Here is an 8,220-nt window from a genome sequence, read left to right as displayed (position 1 = left end):
CACTGCTTCCAGAAAGCACTACTTTCCAGCTGGGCACTGAAATTTAACTCCAAGGAAAGGAATTTGTCCCAAGAACTGCATCACATAGAGAATAAAGCAGAAAACACACTCTGCCGCTATCCTGTCTCAGAGGATTACTGTAAAACTAAATAACAATGCAGCATTCCTTAAAAAACTGAACTCTTGCTCACATGCTAAAAAGCTGTAAGAGTAACAGCATCATCTGGTGGCTTCTGCCACAAAGAATGGATTAATTGATTTCTTTTTGTTCTACTTTCATTTAAATTCCTCATCCCCCAGGTGAGGTTTGGTCCTGAAGGGATGCAGAAGAGGAAAAACAGGCAGAAAATGATAAAAATGAGGGAAGATAGCAGTGAAATCCTCAGCTACGCCAAAGCATTAAACTGCATCTCAGTAGCTGAGATCTTTTCAAAAAGATGTTTTAAAGAACATTTTGAAACACCACCCCCATTGAAGTCAAGCTTCATTTAAGGCAATACCAGATGTGCTTGGGATTTTTGAGGAGTACATGAAGAACAGGAATGATGCTGCAAAAGGCCTTGAACTTTAGATAAGGACTGGTGTAAACCTCAACAAAATCTTAAGACAATTCTTTTCCACCATTTCTTCTGTAGGTGCCAAATCAAATCCTTCCAACGGCTCCTGCATCTTCTGCTTGGAATTCTTATTATTGATCCTCTTAACTTTTGGAGAGGTGGCATGTAAAAATGAGATGAACATATATTAGTCTGCAAAAGAGTTTCAGCTGTGAACAAGTGCTATTATGATTATGACTGTAAAACAAGCTAATCCACCAGAGCTTACATGTACAGCTAGTGTAGCACTGGAGGCTGAATCAGCCTGCCTTAGATATTAAACCTCCTGACCTAAATGGGTTGAAGTATTCCCACAACCATCCAAGGTCCCCAGTAAGAAGTTTACTGCAGTCCAGATGAAGCAGAAGGGCACCACAAGCCTATAGAACCCAAAGTGTTCAGGGTTAGTTGGTGCAAAAGCTTATTAACAAGGCAATAAAGTGAAAATTATTCCTTCTGGCTTTATTGGTGCACAATGTCTGTTTTACATTCATACAGTTTCTGTCCTATCCTTGGCAGTTGTCTTCTTTGTTGTATTCTTACAAAGAGAGAAATATCAAAACATTAATTTAAGCTGTCACAATGCAAAGGGCTGACAGTCATAGAAAGAATTATCATTATGGCAGAGAATGGAGACAAGTTAGCGAAGGAAAATTAAAGTGACTAGCTAAACAGAACCAAACTTCTTGAAAAACTGAGGATATTGCCATGACAATTCGAATTGCTCCGACTTCTTTTTGTGTTTTCCAGCACTTTCCTACACAGTCTATTATCAATCTGATGGGGGAAACAAAGAAAGAGAAATCACTTCATATACATGCTAGTTTAGTGAGATAAGTATTTCAAAAGAGAAGATTCATCCTGGACAAGTTTGTGCCATAAGATAAATGGGAGCTAACAGCAATCTTCGTCATTTTCCATAATTGTAGAAGTCAGACTGACCAAGGTTACAGCCTGCCTAATCCTTCTTGCTAATGCCTACAATATGGAAATGCTTCTTGGTCTTCTTCAGGGCTTTTCTGGACAACAAAAATGATTCCTTTCTAGCAAACAATCAGATTCCTGCAGGTGGTGGCTCAGGGTCTCAAAGCGCTTTGTGTATTCCTAAGAATCAGTTGAGTAATTTTACAAGTGAAATAAGGAAGGGAGCAGTTAAAAGAAGAAAACAACCACTTCACTCCTGTGTTATGCTTTTCGTCTTGGAACATTTTACTGTGGCTCTGAAGAAACTGAATGCACGAGAGTCTCAAGGTGCACATCCATGCCCTGTAAGCTGGACCAGCATCTTTCTCTGGTAAAGTAAAGCAACAGATTCTTTGTCATAAGACAAGCTTTTAGCAGGGAGCACAATGCTGAAGCCTTGTGCTCTGTCCTCTCATCATATGCTACCCAGGTAAGAGGAGGATGCTAAGAATTTAATGCAAAGAGCTGATGAAATTCTGCATCCATCTTCCACACAAATGTGCACTGCCTTCTAGCTAGAGCATCTGCAGTGCAAATTAAGTCACTTAGCATTGCAGTGGCTAACTGATTAGACTACTAACGAAGCATGAGCCCACAAGATTGCTTTATATAGTCAAAATTTCTAATTAATTCTCATACACATAAGCAATCATTGAGTTAGTTCAGCTAGCACATCAAAACCAGATGAAAACACCAAAGGCTGAACAAATCAGTCTTCCCAAGGTAGATGAATGAGAGGCTTACATGACTAATGCCAACAGGACAGAGGCACGGAACTCCCTGTGGGTGTAAAGACATAAGATCCTTTCCACTTGTTCATCATCCTTATGTGCCTTTAAGCGCTGTAATCCTGGAATTAGAAAAGCAGGCTGTTTAGAAACACCACAGTAGGTAGCCTTGAGGTTGTGTACGTATTCTGTAGCTGTAGGCACTCAATTCAGTACATGTCAAGACCAACCTTCCAGCATTGCCAGCCACTGTCTGTCCATGGGCTGGTGTGTCCTCACAAGGTCAGACCCCCTGCACAGTGAAGTCACTCCTAAAACATCTGCACAGATTGTAAGATATAAAAAAAAGAACAGGGAAGGGCTGCAAATCACTATTATTCGCCAAATAAATCAGATGTACATTATGACTTGGGAAAGCAGACAAGAAAACACTTAGAAATGTAATAAATGTGAATTGCTGCAGACCCACCAAACATAGATTCAGTCCCCTAATTGTATCAGTTATTTTTTACAACTGTGATCTCAAAGATGTTAAGTTTTGCTAAGATGCATTTGCAAATCACTTTGATTACTATCTGTGAAAAGTGTGAATGTGTTTAAGAGCTTCTGCATACTCGCTTGGGCCCTCTGACCCCTCCTTGCAGTGTCCTGAATCAGCCAGCAGAACATTAGGCACTTTAGACGCTTCCTACTTGAAGCATTCAGACAGTCCTGGAATTACTGGGGCTTCGCAAATGGAGAATCTTTGTACGATCTGTCCTTTTACTGATCTCAGGGCGCTTACAACTGACTTTGCTTCTCACATTTTTTTCTCTCTCTCTTTCTTTCATTTTTTAATCAGATACGCTTTACTGTGAAGAAGAATTTGACCATTTACTATTGTATTCAAAGAAATAAGCCTACTAGACCAAGCATTCAAGGTAATTTCATTTTTGCAATAGGAGGTATAATTGAAGAATCGTGTTTTCAATGTAAGACGCTATCTAAAACTAGTCACTGGTATGAACCCTGGTCAACTACATACAATCGTCTCTAATACGGCCTTTGATAGTATTCATTGAGCACTCCAGAGCAAAGCCTCAAAAAGGGCATTGTATGAAATTAGTTTCCAAAAGAACTAGAATAGTAACGGAAGTCTCTCTGAATTAATGACAATCTTAAAATCTCAACTGCTTTGAAAGAGTGCATTAATCCACAATGAAAATGTTTGCACAGCATTTAAAATACACAAACAGGATTAACAAAGAACTTGCCAAGGACAAGGCAGAGCTGATTTGATTTCAAGACCAAAAGGAGAGTTCAGCACCTTAACTTTGTTTTTTAAAGAGGTTTCCAGAGAGAAACTATAACTATATGAGGAAAGAAACCACAACCCTCTCTTCCTCTCCCCCAATTCGAACATGGCAAAATTTATTTAGTAACCAACTATCACTGTTGTAAATATAAATCTAACTGCTTATTGATGTAGCATGATTGGCATGAGGTCTGTAACAGCACTGCCCATAATCACTCTTTCCAGCCACTGTTGTAAGGCAGCCTGAGTCTGTAAGAGCCTCCTGTACCCCAGAGCTCTCTGGTGCTCATACCAAGATCAATAACAGCAACTTAACTGGCCCAAGGAGCAGGATCTGTGAGCAAGTACTTTGGGGTCTTTCTAGTTACACAGCTCTGCAGCCTGTGAAGGGAAACACCTACCTGAGCACTGGACCAATTCTGTGCCAAAGGCAGCAGAGGTACTTCTATGGCAGAAGGCATCCCTTCTATCTCATACCCCTACTTTATGATGGGATGAACTGACTCCTCTCTCTGTTGCCTGCGGAAGAAGGTTAAGCCACAAGGTTGGACTAGATAATCAAGCTTCAGAAAGCTAAAATTAGATGAGGAGGATCCTACCCAAAATGTTCTGGGGCTTAGGCTTCTGCGTACACGGATGTGTGCATCTACACGCATCTACGTGCACATCTATGGACACATAGACCGTTCCCAGCGCGCACTGGTTCTCCCCAGCAAAAGTTTGGCCTTTATAACACACAGAGCATTCTGGGTGCAGAAAGAAATGAGAGAAAATCTATAGCACAGAAACCAAAGGCTGCCAAAAGAAAATAACAACTGCTTGACTGCACCTCTGTGAGGATGACGGTCCCACCCAGAGAGCCTGTTTCTCCCTGAGGCTTTTCACCAGCTTCTCATTTCTCCTTCATGTTCCCTTTTGGGCCAAGCAGAGCTGTAGCACTGGATCTGAACTTATTATCACTGTTCAAAGAGAGATTGCAATGCTGCACAGTGTGGGTGAAGGACAAAGGCAGACTGGAATAAAGGTTAGCCTCAGGAAGATGAAACGGCATCATCTACAAATTGTCATGTCTGAAAGGTTTAGGCTTCAGAAAGCTCATTCCTCACACAGAAGAAACAATTTCTTACCCGTGTTGGTCTCTGCCTTCATTTCTGCAGCAAGTCAGGCCTGGCCTGGTGACCGCACTGCTGAATGCGAGATGAGGTCTTCCTGCCCTCTCTGTCCTGCTCCTCACTTCTAAACTTGCACATCTGCACACACATCTTGGCACTGGCACTGGGGGGGACCCTGTTGCTTAAGGTGAATTTAGAATGAGATGAACAGGGATTGATTTGGGAGCAAAGAGCAAACCTCTGCTAAGCCTTAAAACCTGTTCTTAGCAGACTTTTTGATTGTGTGCATGCTCACATGTATATACTTCTGCAGTAAGAAACAGTACAGCAAAAATGATTAAACACACGAGGAAAGAGGCTTCCATCTAAAAGGTGATTAAAGAGACAAGCATTGTTTAGTTTGCAAAACACGGGAGTAAAAGATGATATAACAGAAGCAGGGAGAAGGAGCTATTTATTCTGTTTTCTCTCCAGAACAAATATGCACGGAAAGGTGAAGGAAAAACTCTGAAAGCATTTGTGCAGTGAATAATCAACCCCACAACTCATCGCTGCGGGATATTAGGCTAATTTTTCAGGAGTGTTTCTAAATGTTTCAGATGCTACAAATAATAAGTCTCAGTTACTGAGGTGAAGGAAAAGCACAACTAATCTCCCCAGATTGTAAGGACTGTCAGTCCCTGTCCTTGTGCTTGGATTAAGAGATGGAATTTTTGTCTCCAGAGGAATGGCATTATTTATTTATCAAGTGTATGATATGGGAGTGCTTTCTTCCTTCAAGCAGGAGGTTCTGTAGAAGGCAATTAAAAGGGTCAGTAAATGCAGCTGTATGAAGTCAGTATTGCCAATAGATTTCTCCCAGAATACATAAACTTAGCAATGGTCAAGTGGCTCAGGTTTAGTTATTTCATTCTCAGCGAGTTGTTTTCCCCCAGAGAACTTCAACTTCAGTGAGGTAACAGTCAAGGCTGTGAATGAAAATGGAATTAAACATATTCATGTCCTTGGCAAGTTTGTTGCTAATCCTGCTTGTTTCTACCCACTTGTAAATGCTAAGTAAACATTTTTCATTGTGGATATAGCCTGTTTTGAAACTGTTGTACTCCAACACTGTTGCACCTCCAGTATCACCCCACGCTAGCAGCGAGCACAGTCCCCTCTGCCCCAAGCAGTGCTGACAGCAGCCTCGGAGAGCAGGGATCGGGGTGGTGATGTGACACGGCATCCCTGTGCCACGCTGCTGGCACTGCTGGGGGCTGCGCTTCCTCAGCCCGCGCCTCCTCAGTTTGTGCTGTCGGCTCTGGAATGCGCTGGGAAGCAGGGAAGGTGCTGCTGCGGCCAGAATTAGTACCTGCTTAAAATGAACATGTCTACAGAGAAGGAACCGTCTCTTAAAAAGCATTTTAAATGCTACTTTTGGCTTACGAATAGTTTTCTCGCAACTGTCAGGCCATCTGCTTGGAGGGGGGGTTCTGGTACAGTCGTGAAAAGGAACTTAAAATACACTCCTCTCATAAACATCTTTTGTTGGGAAAATCCACATGCATCACATAATGCAGTAAATGGCAGCGCAGGCTGAACCGAATCGTTTCTAAATGCCGAGGATGCAACCTTGGCTACGGCTCCCGCCTCCCCTCTGTTAATAAGCACGCTTTAAATGCACACTTCGACACATTCTCTTGCAGCCTCGGATTGGCAGCACCCACCTGCTGGGAAACATGCTCAGAGAACTTCCTTGGGTACATCCAAAATACCAAACTGGCTTGTGGGCAGGAGAGAAACAGGCTTCTGCAAAGCAGCTCTCGCAGAGATTACATCATTCTCCCAGCCAATTTTCTGCCTACACTGCACCATTTTGGGGGGGGGGGGGGGAATACATCCATGTGTATACAGTCAAAAAGGCCAAATTAAGGGTGTGCAAGCACATCTAATTCCAGTGCTCCCTAACTTTGGGGAGTTTCAGCTTTCAGACCTGCTCAGTGCATGAATATATACAATGCATACATAGGCACATCAACATTTCTGTAGTTTGCATGCTTAGAATATAAAGCCGAGCGCATGAGAATAGTGTTATGCTTCCCTTACTTGTTCTGTTTGTTTTCACCATTCATTGGTCATTTTATGTTTACCCACTTTTTGTTATTTTAATGTAAGTTCAAGTATACAAAATGCGACTTTTCTTCTGCATAAAAATGCAATAGAACTTCCTGGCTTTCTTTCTAAACAGATTTCAGCAGGAATGTTGATGGTATGCCGTATAACAAGTAAAGAAGAAATACTGTTTAATTATCTTCCATATAAAATCCAATAAAACGTTCTGGCTTTTCTTATTTTTCTGTACCGGGGATTAACACCAGTGTCTTTGTGATGAGAAATCTGCATTCATGGCTCCTCTATTTAGATTTAAATAGGAATTATAGTTCTTGGCAGAAAGGGATCTGTCAAATATCACAGCATTTGTGGCAGGTGGTCACTGCATTGCTCAGTACAGACACTGCCTGCTTAACCATCGCCTGCAGTAAACAGCAAAAGTCAATTATTCTCTTTGTAAATATTTTATTTCTATTTTTGGAGGGTAACAAACATCTTTTCAGTGCTTAGCTGAGACCTTCGTCCATGGATCAAAATCCTGCTGAACCTGTGCTTGCGTGGTTAAAAACCTGTGTAGCAATCCAGGGATACCAGTGGAGCAGCCACTGTATATTCAGCTTCATAACACAATCCTCTCCTTTGGAAACCTTTAATGACTTGGCTGGGTTGAAGTGGACAACGCTAAAACTTGTCATGGTTGTTATCATTGCAGCTGCCAATTAGTACGACAATCATGTATTATTATTTTGCCAAGACCCCTTTCCTCAGTTAAACTGCATTTTGAATAGAAATAGTGGGGAATAAAGGTCTGTTTCCTTGTATTTAGCATTTTGAGAGTTGGAAAGAAGGAGGTCTGGTTTTAACAGCAAGACGAATGTGTGCAGAGTGGCCTTGCAGAGGTAACCTGAATGCACACTGAGGAGCAAATGTGAAACAAGAGCAGATCTCTGAGGGTCAAATGCCTTGCAAAAGTGCATCGTTAAGAGGGTAAACCTCCTAAATAAAATGACAGTACCTAGCACCAGTGGAAGAATCAGTCCCAAAACCACTATGGTGGGGAAAAACCTCTAAAGGTGCTGCAATGCATTTCAGATCCTTGTTTGAACCTTCTCTGAACTCTTCAGGCCATTAACTTACCAGCTCATCTCATTTAAACAACGTTATAAAAATAATCAAGTACTTCTGCCTCCATAAATCAAAGTTGAATACATTTACCTTAAAGAACCGGGATTTTCTTGGGTATTTACTCCTGACATTCAGGAAACAGAAGGAGTACAAAATGTTAAGGAGAAGCAGAACTCTCTGAGATGGGGCTGTGGGTAATTTTCCCTCTAAGCCTGTTTGGTGGTAAGTTAATTGACTCCCACATTACTGCAACAGCGATGTACTAAAGCGCTGGGTGCTCATTCCCTTCGTTATTTGACTGGGAAAGGCCA

General features: G+C 41.7%; 1 long non-coding RNA gene across 2 annotated transcripts; it reads right to left on the bottom strand.

Moving 5' to 3' along the window:
* Positions 1-1,032: 1,032 nt before the first annotated feature.
* Positions 1,033-7,487, bottom strand: LOC133265531 (uncharacterized). Of its 2 annotated transcripts, XR_009742004.1 has the most exons (4): positions 6,400-7,487; positions 2,518-2,607; positions 2,304-2,409; positions 1,033-1,373 (listed from the first exon to the last, which is right to left on the bottom strand). It is a non-coding gene; the product is annotated as an uncharacterized LOC133265531 (long non-coding RNA). The 2 variants fall into 2 exon arrangements; XR_009742003.1 differs by lacking the exon at positions 2,518-2,607 and having other exon boundaries at positions 6,400-7,452.
* Between the last annotated feature and the right edge of the window lie 733 nt (positions 7,488-8,220).

Source organism: Pezoporus flaviventris, unplaced genomic scaffold (assembly GCF_033815535.1).
Source record: "Pezoporus flaviventris isolate CSIRO_AGI_PZ_B2104156 unplaced genomic scaffold, CSIRO_AGI_Pfla_v1 ptg000005l, whole genome shotgun sequence".
NCBI lineage: Eukaryota > Metazoa > Chordata > Aves > Psittaciformes > Psittacidae > Pezoporus > Pezoporus flaviventris.
The sequence above is the reverse complement of the archived record's forward strand: the minus strand, read 5'-3'. Positions and strand labels throughout refer to the sequence as shown.